Genomic DNA, 9,744 nt, shown 5'->3' on the forward strand with positions numbered 1-9,744 from the left:
CTCCAGTTCTGCAATCTTAAGTTCAGCATTTACTAATATTACATTCTGAGTTGTTCTAGGAGACACCAATAATAAAACATTAATGCATATCTGATTATCATTAAAAATAAAATCATCAAATTCAAATAGAAATTTTTCTCTTTTCTAAAAACAGACAACTCCTAGACATATATGTTAACTGTTTTTTTGTTTTTTTGCAATGAATATAAAATAACAGAAACAGCAAAAATAAATTTTTCCACACTTTACAAGCCTTTGGAGCTAATTAAGAGCTTAATCTTGTGACGTCATTGTTATTAAAGAAATAGTACACCCAAAACATGATTAGCCTTCATTTTCTACTCACCCCCATGCTGAACAACACCCTGGAGTACTTTTTTGATATCTCAAATGCATCTGGAGATCTGGGAGGCTTCTTGCTGTCTGCTGACATTCAAATTAGTGATGTCCCGATCCAGGTTTTTGCACTTCCGATCCGATACCGATATTGTTTTTGGACTTCCGATCCGATACCGATACTGGCCGATACCAGCCTATCCGAGCATGTATTTAAGTTTAAGTTAAAGTATTTAGCCTTAGTTGTAAGACTCATGTTGAAAAGGGTTTTAGTACTCTTGATAACATCTAGCCAGCTAAATTAGGTGAGATTGAATAAAACACAATGCTTGGTAACAACAAACTTACCTGTTTATTAAGAGATAAACACAAACTGGACAAAATTATGAATAGCAATCTGAAATTGCACAGTGAACAGTAAAACCGTAAACAGTTAAAGGTGCAAGTATTACTGTAAGTTTTAATAAAAATGCAAAACAGGGAAACACTGGCGCAAAATAGTGGAATGGATCGTTTCAATCAGCGAAACTGGAAAATACGGACCGGATAAAAAAAAAAAAACTGGATCGGCAGTCTGGATCGGCATTTTACATGCTTTGCCGATACGCATTTTTTTGCCAATATCGGCGTCCCGATCCGATACGTGGATCGGATCGTGACAAGCCTAATTCAAATAATGGAGGTCTACGGTGCCCGAGGCAGAAAGGTCCATAAAAGTCCACAAAAAACGTGTCAATATTCCTCCATACTGGTCGTCCAATGTATTCCAAGTGTCCTGAGTGGGTAGCGTCCATAATTTACTCGAAACAAAGTCATTTAGAATGTTTTTAGAGCATAAACAGTAGTGTATAGGATTTCCTAAAAGCGCCTTCACCTACGGAAACCGCGGCAGACCAAACCAGACGAAAGTGCGCATTCAGCTCGGCAAAGAACTCATGCTCTTCCTCAACACTGAAGTCCTCAGACATTTTTCTTTCGTTGTTTCTTTCTTTGCACAGGTAAACAGCACATTTCTTCTTCTACGCTTGCATTATCGGCAGAGCAGACGCTGAATGCGCACTTTCGTCTGGTTTGGTCTGCCGCGGTTTCCGTAGACTCGTGAACGCGCTTTTAGGAAATCCTATACACTACTGTTTATGCTCTAAAAACATTCTAAATTACTTCGTTTCGAGTAAATTATGGACGCTACCCACTCAGGACACTTGGAATACATTGGACGAGCAGTATATTGACACGTTTTTTGTGGACTTTTATGGACCTTTCTGCCTCGGGCGCTATGGACCTCCATTATTTGAATGTCAGCAGACAGCAAGAAGCCTCCCAGATCTCCAGATGCCTTTGAGATATCAAAAAAGTACTCCAGAGTGTTGTTCAGCATGGGGGTGAGTAGAAAATGAAGGCTAATCATGTTTTGGGTGTACTATTCTTTAACAATAAATGTGAGAGCTTTGCACATCGTGAAAAAAAGAGAAATAAAGAAATATTTTATCTATTTTTTTTGGTTTTAAGGTTTCTTTTAGAAAGAAAAAAGGAGGTTTAAATTTGAATCACTTTAGGATTAAAGACAGAATGATAAAAAAAATTATGAAAGATTTATCAACAATAAAGTTAGCCATTCCTTATGTACATAAGTTTGAAATGTTACAGTAAAATATACTTTTGTAACAAATGATTTTAGCATATGAGCACCCTTTGGACGCAAACTTGATATGCAACACCAAACTAGTCAAGGAATAAAGTATTAGTTCAGTATTATATAATAGTTCAGTGTTCTACTTTTTCTTTAGGAAAGTATTTACCTTTTGATCTTCATACTTTGAAGATTTTAGACTTGATGCAAAAAAACACCTGTAAAGTGTATGCTACACACAGGGCCTCTACTGGCCCTGAAAATATCTTCGTGTGGCTATTTTAATTTAACCTATCATCTACCTACTTATTTTTGTTTTTTTTTACTACACAGTCATGATAGAAACCATATGTTACAAAAGCCTGCACTAAACTTTTCACAGTATGTATATTATTCTCCACGAAGGTCTCTGATATTAGAAGCTCTTATCTGCAGATTTCGGATTCTTGTCTTCACAATGTTTACTTATAACTTCATGTAGTGTTACCATTCATTTTTTTACAACTTTAAACTTAAAAATTATTGGGCGTATAAAAAAATGCTCAAAAATTAATCTTTGTGATATTATCAAATAGGTCTCTGGATTTCACTTGTATTTTAATGCATTACTGTTTTTAATAATTAATAGGATATTTTGAGTGTAAAATTTGAAATTAGAATTCTCAGAGCTAAACAGGTTGCAAAATGTACAACTTGAATAGATTTGACTTTAGATTTAGACAAACTTTATTACAGTGCCTACAGCTTACAACAGTGAAATAAATCTTACCATTGTAAGTGGTAATGTATATTAAGTGCAGCAGTAATCAAAATGTAAAAAAATGTAGGAGAAAAGGAACCCAGTTTAAAAAAAATAATGGTGCAAAAGGACTTTAATATGGAAGTGCAGTGCAAAATAAATATGGTGCAAAATGCAGTAGAACATTAAGTTGTCCTTTTTAAAAGTATTATAACAGTTCAGCGATGTATCAGTATGATGGCAGCGGGAAAAAAGCTCTTGCAGAATCTTCTGGATCTGCAGTGGATGCAGCGAAGCCTCTTCCCAGAACACCTTTAGTTCTTCTGGTGACATAATTTAGTGATCCCAAAGAATTTAAAGAGAAGATTGCAGACACAATACAAAAATATGAAGCTATAAAAAGTTTGCGATTGAAACTTCACTATAGAGCAATAAACTAGCATAAAAAACATGCCTGAAATTTACAAAAACAACAAAAATAAATCCATGAAATTATTACAAGAGTTCGAAACCCACTCCCACAGCCTCCACTCTGGGTCCCTGAGCAAGATCCTTAACCCCACACTGCTCCCCGGGCCCTGCACAGTTAATTTCTCCACTGTGAGATCCATAAAGTTCAGTTTATTTATTTTTTCAATTTATTTCCACCTGAAGGTAATATTCTGTGTATATTTTAAAACTCTGCTTGTGAAAACCTTTGATAAAGTGGACTTTGATAAAGACTTAGCAACTGTGCAAATGTGCAGAAATGTTAAATGTATGACAAATCTATAAAATAGTGAATTCAGTACTCTTGTATGTTAAATAATTCCTACTGTGTATTAGATCCGGGTAATACGTTCCCCTTCATTTTATCATATATCAAATACAAACACACTATGTCAACAGACACTAGTCAAGTACATGTGTATATTTTTGGAGGAAATGTGAAATGTTTAAGAGGTTAGGTTATGTATTTTGAACAGAAACAAAATATCAGGACACACCTTTTTTCCCCCCATTTTTAATAGCCAATGGCTACTGAACAGTGGTGTTTATGAAGGTTGAATGTTGAGTTTCGCAGACTACAAAAACGAACTGAAACAGTACGCCTAGAATTGTGTCAACAGGGTGTGTAATGCGAGGTTAGGATATTGAGCAAGCACTTCCTATAAAATACCGTCATGCTGCACTTGTGCCCCGCGCACTGACCTGCTGTAAGATGGATGGATCATACTTCCTGTTTAGGCTAAAGCTGGGTCTGGCGCCAGGAAAACCAGTCCAGTGAAGCTAGTCCATCTATAGTGTTCTCCTACATGTATTATTACTGCTTTACATCATATCTTTATGACCATCTAGATTTATTTAAATAATTTCCTACACTGCTTTTTCTCAAAGTAGGGCAGGATTCTGGTAGAGGTGTCTTGAATGAGCTGCAGCAGCTATTTTTTGTTGTCCGTTTACACACTTAAAACAACAGAAAAGTGTCTCATACATTCTTATATTCAGATACACTATATTGCCAAAAGTATTTGCTCACCCATCCAAATTATTGGAATCAGGTGTTCCAATCACTTCCATGGCCACAGGTGTATAAATTCAAGCACCTAGGCATGCAGACTGTTTTTACAAACATTTGTGAAAGAATGGGTCGCTCTCAGGAGCTCAGTGAATTCCAGCGTGGAACTGTGATAGGATGCCACCTGTGCAACAAATCCAGTCGTGAAATTTCCTCGCTCCTAAATATTCCACAGTCAACTGTCAGCTGTATTATAAGAAAATGGAAGTGTTTGGGAACGACAGCAACTCAGCCACGAAGAGGTAGGCCACGTAAACTGACGGAGCGGGGTCAGCGGATGCTGACGCGCATAGTGCGAAGAGGTCGCCAACTTTCTGCAGAGTCAATCACTACAGACCTCCAAACTTCATGTGGCCTTCAGATTAGCTCAAGAACAGTGCGCAGAGAGCTTCATGGAATGGGTTTCCATGGTCGAGCAGCTGCATCCAAGCCATACATCACCAAGTGCAATGCAAAGCGTCGGATGCGGTGGTGTAAAGCACGCCGCCACTGGACTCTAGAGCAGTGGAGACGCGTTCTCTGGAGTGACGAATCGCGCTTCTCCATCTGGCAATCTGATGGACGGGTCTGGGTTTGGCGGTTGCCAGGAGAACGGTACTTGTCTGACTGCATTGTGCCAAGTGTAAAGTTTGGTGGAGGGGGGATTATGGTGTGAGGTTGTTTTTCAGGAGCTGGGCTTGGCCCCTTAGTTCCAGTGAAAGGAACTCTGAATGCTTCAGCATACCAAGACATTTTGGACAATTCCATGCTCCCAACTTTGTGGGAACAGTTTGGAGCTGGCCCCTTCCTCTTCCAACATGACTGTGCACCAGTGCACAAAGCAAGGTCCATAAAGACATGGATGACAGAGTCTGGTGTGGATGAACTTGACTGGCCTGCACAGAGTCCTGACCTCAACCCAATAGAACACCTTTGGGATGAATTAGAGCGGAGACTGAGAGCCAGGCCTTCTCGTCCAACATCAGTGTGCGACCTCACAAATGCGCTTCTGGAAGAATGGTCAAAAATTCCCATAAACACACTCCTAAACCTTGTGGACAGCCTTCCCAGAAGAGTTGAAGCTGTTCTAGCTGCAAAGGGTGGACCGACGTCATATTGAACCCTATGGATTAGGAACGGGATGTCACTTAAGCTCATATGTGAGTCAAGGCAGGTGAGCAAATACTTTTGGCAATATAGTGTATGTTTAGGTTAAGTTGAGTTATAAAGCTATGAGCCATTGTCTGAAAATCATTTAATCATGGTGCAACCATCACAACTGTTGATGTAGAGGCCACAACAAATACGTGGAAGAAGGTGCTCAGACAAGCCAATAATAAACTGCTTGGCTTACATGCAAAAAGCTATGTGGAAAACAATATTCATGAACCCCAGGGAGAAACATGGGGATTTCTGCATCATGTTTAGCATGGAAAAGAGAAGCTGGTCAGTGTTGATAGGAGTAAAACACAGGACAATCCTGGGAGAACACCAGTTTGATTCTGTAAAAGGCCAGAGACCTAGAACAAAAGTTTTTAAGATTGTATTGATCCCTGAGGGAAATTAAATTCTGTCGTAACTATTAAATAATTTTATCCAACCAGTTGTGGTAAATGTTGATAGGCACGAAGGATCTTCTGTAGCAATCAGTCTTGAAACCTCTGACTGAAGACACTCTGTTGTTGTAGTGTGTCTTCCTAGGACGATGCTTATGTTTTATTATTGTTCTTTACTTTGGGAAATTCTAGCCAGAGGTTCTGGAGGAGTTCCTGGAGCAGAGTCGGCCTCCTTTATCAGCTTGTTGAACTTCTTTCAGTCATTTGCACTGATGCTGTCACCCCAACAGATAATGGCAGAAGAGATCATACTCTCCACAACAGACGTATAGAAGATCTGAAGAGTCTTGCTGCAAATCCCTAAGGACCTAAGCTTCCTTAGGAAGTACAGTCTGCTCTGTGCTTTCTTGTAGACGGCTTCATAAGTTGCATCTTTAGTTTGTTGTCCAGGTGAACACCAAAGTATTTATACTTGTCTACCACATTAATTTCTTCTATTAAAGTTAATTGGATTCAACTTGTTCCTTTTTCTCATTAAATCTAAAGTCCTCTCCCTTATTTTTTTTTTTATTCATCATCAGAGGATTGTTTCCACACAAGCTTTTCACCCCCCATCTTTGATCCACCCAATGACTGCAGAGTCATCCGACTATTTCTGCAGACCACAGGACACCTAAATATTGTCAGTGTTTCTCTCCACACACCTGACTTGAATGAAAAGGTGATTAGCATTTTTTTTCAGCATTTGATGGCTGCTGAGGAGGTGATGCAATCATTTGAATCAACTGACACATCTAAAACTAGAAGGACGGTTTGTAGCACTGAGGACCCCGTCATATGTGGAACTCTGTGCTGATGACAACTGGTCTGTTTGATCCAGGCAATTGTTAATTTTCTTAAAAAGAATTTATTTTCTTTAAAATTAAGTCAGCCTGAATCCTGTTAAAGGTTCTGGAGAAATCAAAGCACAGCATCCTCACAGTGCTGTCTGCATTTTCTCAATAACAGTGGGTTTGTTGAAGCAGGTGTATGATGGCATCTTCAACTCCAACTCCACGACAATGAGTAAACTCCAGGGGGTCCTGATAGTGGGTTGTTTTCTTGGTAAAAGTGGACCAACAGAAGTCTCTGTAAAACCTTCATGATGTGGGATTTCAGGGTAACAAGTCTATAGTCACTGAGGATGGCTGGCTGAGTTTTTTTTTTTTTGGCACTGGAATAAGGCAGGATGTCTTGGGTCTCCAGGGTCAGGCTTGAAGAGGTGCTGTAGAATCCCACAGACCTTCTCTCCACTCTGGATCTGACTTTGTGCCAACAAACAGCATTTTATATTTTCCCCATCTCTTTCCATCCTAATTCCTGTCTTCCTGAAATAAAATAAAGGACAATAGAGCCACAAAAATGTCACCAAAAAGGTGATCCTATAACATACTGACCCAGAAGGATGAAAGCAAGTGTACCTTTTGTATAAATTTTTTTTAATGATCTTTCAGTTATAGAGAGTAGAAAGAAAAATAAACCACTTCATGATCATCTATCACATAAAAAGGCAAAAGTATAAAAGTGTGTAGAACTGCCTGCATGGCACTGCATTTGTTAGAAGGGAGGTAAAATGAGATCATATGTTATTTGTAGCCGACAAGATGACAAAAGTAAACATGAATTGGAGCATCCACATACACTCGATGAAATTGTTGGCATCCCTCGTTTCATGAAAGACAAACCCACAATTGTCAGAAAAATAACTTGAATCGGACAAAAGTAATAATTAAAAGCTCTATGAAAAAGATAACATTAAAGTCGGATATTGCATTTCGACCATGCTTGAAAACAATAAATCCTCCTGAGAGGTTTTAGGTAAAGGTAGCCTCCCTAAATTAGCCACATTTGATTCGCTCTGCTTTGCTTTGCTCCAGATCTGCACTCTACATAGAGATAACATTGGAATCCTTTGCTACAGCTGCGAAACTCTCGTTCGGTGTGAAAATACCGTTACACATATCATTCAGAAGTTTTAGATCCAGGCGACTGTAGCTTACGTCCCTGGATGTGGCAGCAGGAGGAAGATAGAGGGCAAATCAAAAAGATGCATAAAATGAATGGTAACAAAGGAACCCAGAAAAACTTTTATAGGGATTAAAGGTGTACATCAAGCTCAAGGAACATCAGTGTCAGATTGCGCCATCTGTCATTTTTTTAACCTTAGCGGACATTATTATTAAAAATAAATTAGAAAAAAAACTAAACAGACAGGAATTTGTCAAATTATATGCTGTCAAGCCAAAAAGCTTTTGGGAAATGTTCCTATAGACAGATGAGAAAAAAAATTGAACTTTTCTTTTGCCAAAGCACATTAGCTCAATAATCATAGGTGAAAAAATGAAGCAGAAGAAAAGAACACTGACTCTGGTGTGAAATATGGAGGGGAATGTTCTGCACCTGCTTTGCTTCATCTGCAAAAGGTGTCTTGAATCTCTGCAGGTTTCAATGAAATCTCAAGTGATTTTAGAGAGAAATGTGTACTTAGTTTCTGAAAGCTTGGTCTCAGTAGCAGGTCATTGGTCTTGTAACAGAACAATGACCCAAAACAGAACGAGAAACACCCAAGAGTGGCTAAGAGGAAAACCTTGGTCTATTCTGAGGTGGCCTGCTATGATCCCTGACCTAAATCTGTGGATTGAATCGGTGATTATTTTTCCATCATGTTTTTTTCAGTCATGTTTTCATTTTATTTCATTTTTTTAACAGGATATGATGAAGCAAATTCTAAAACAACATATGTTTTTACTTCTATGACTAAAATCTGACATTTCCCTACTGGTGTTTATACATTTCATATCAGCTGTTAATGCTGAAATGTCACCAGATTCTGTGACAGTACCTTAACAACAGGAAGGAAACACTGTGCAGATTAGCTCTTCTGGTTGAATCAATTGCTGCTAAATGGGCCACTTAAAAAAAAAACAACAACAGAGAGCTGTTTCTTTTTTTAATCACATCAGTGCTCTAAATGCTGCTGGCGTCAAATGTACACCACTGAATGCCACTGTACAGACACCAAAAGCAGCTGAAAGGGATTCACGGTGGTTTAAATTGAGGCATATTAGAGTAAGAAAACATTTCTGTATTATATTGCTGTTTGTTAAAAATAGAAAAAAAAGAAGCTATACTGATATGGGTTTATCATTAAAAGAAGAAAACAGTCATTTGACACTGTTTTTCTTTTTTCTTTTAACACCTCCAAACCGCTAGATGGGGATATTATATAAAAAAAAAAACATAAAACGAAAACAAACACAAAGCAGTAGAAGATATGAGCTGTAAAGTTAGACTTTTGTCACAGCATTTCCTTTAACCTAAGATTAAAGTAAAATTCTCATACAATTTTTTTTTGTGGTGATTTTAGCATTGGAGAGCATTTTTACTCATATACCTACTAAACATATATTTTATGTAGTACAGTTAGGTTCAATGAGGTTTTTTGTACTCACATAAAAATAAAAGTGAAGATGGATAGAATAAATGTATGTGTGTATGTGCTTTTGCTTTGTTTTCTGTTTAGGTCACATTTATTTGCATTACAAAAACATGCTGACCCAATAATGGCATTCCAACAAATTACCAACCTAAAGAGAAACAAAGAGTCAAAGAGAAACAAATACAGGCTTAAATAACAAATCTGTGTACTTTTGAGACCACTGTATATATATTTTCTTTTTTCAGAACAAATATCTGCAATTGCTTGTGTTCTCCTATCTATCTATCTATCTATCTATCTATCTATCTATCTATCTATCTATCTATCTATCTATCTATCTATCTATCTATCTATCTATCTATCTATCTATCTATCTATCTGTTTTTCATTATTTTCTCTGTTTTCACTTATCTTTGCGATCTTAAAAAAAGTTTTCAGTTCAGGGCAAAACAAAGTCCACCTGCCAGC

Source organism: Cyprinodon tularosa, unplaced genomic scaffold (assembly GCF_016077235.1).
Source record: "Cyprinodon tularosa strain WSP-4 unplaced genomic scaffold, ASM1607723v1 ctg1237, whole genome shotgun sequence".
Taxonomy (NCBI): domain Eukaryota; kingdom Metazoa; phylum Chordata; class Actinopteri; order Cyprinodontiformes; family Cyprinodontidae; genus Cyprinodon; species Cyprinodon tularosa.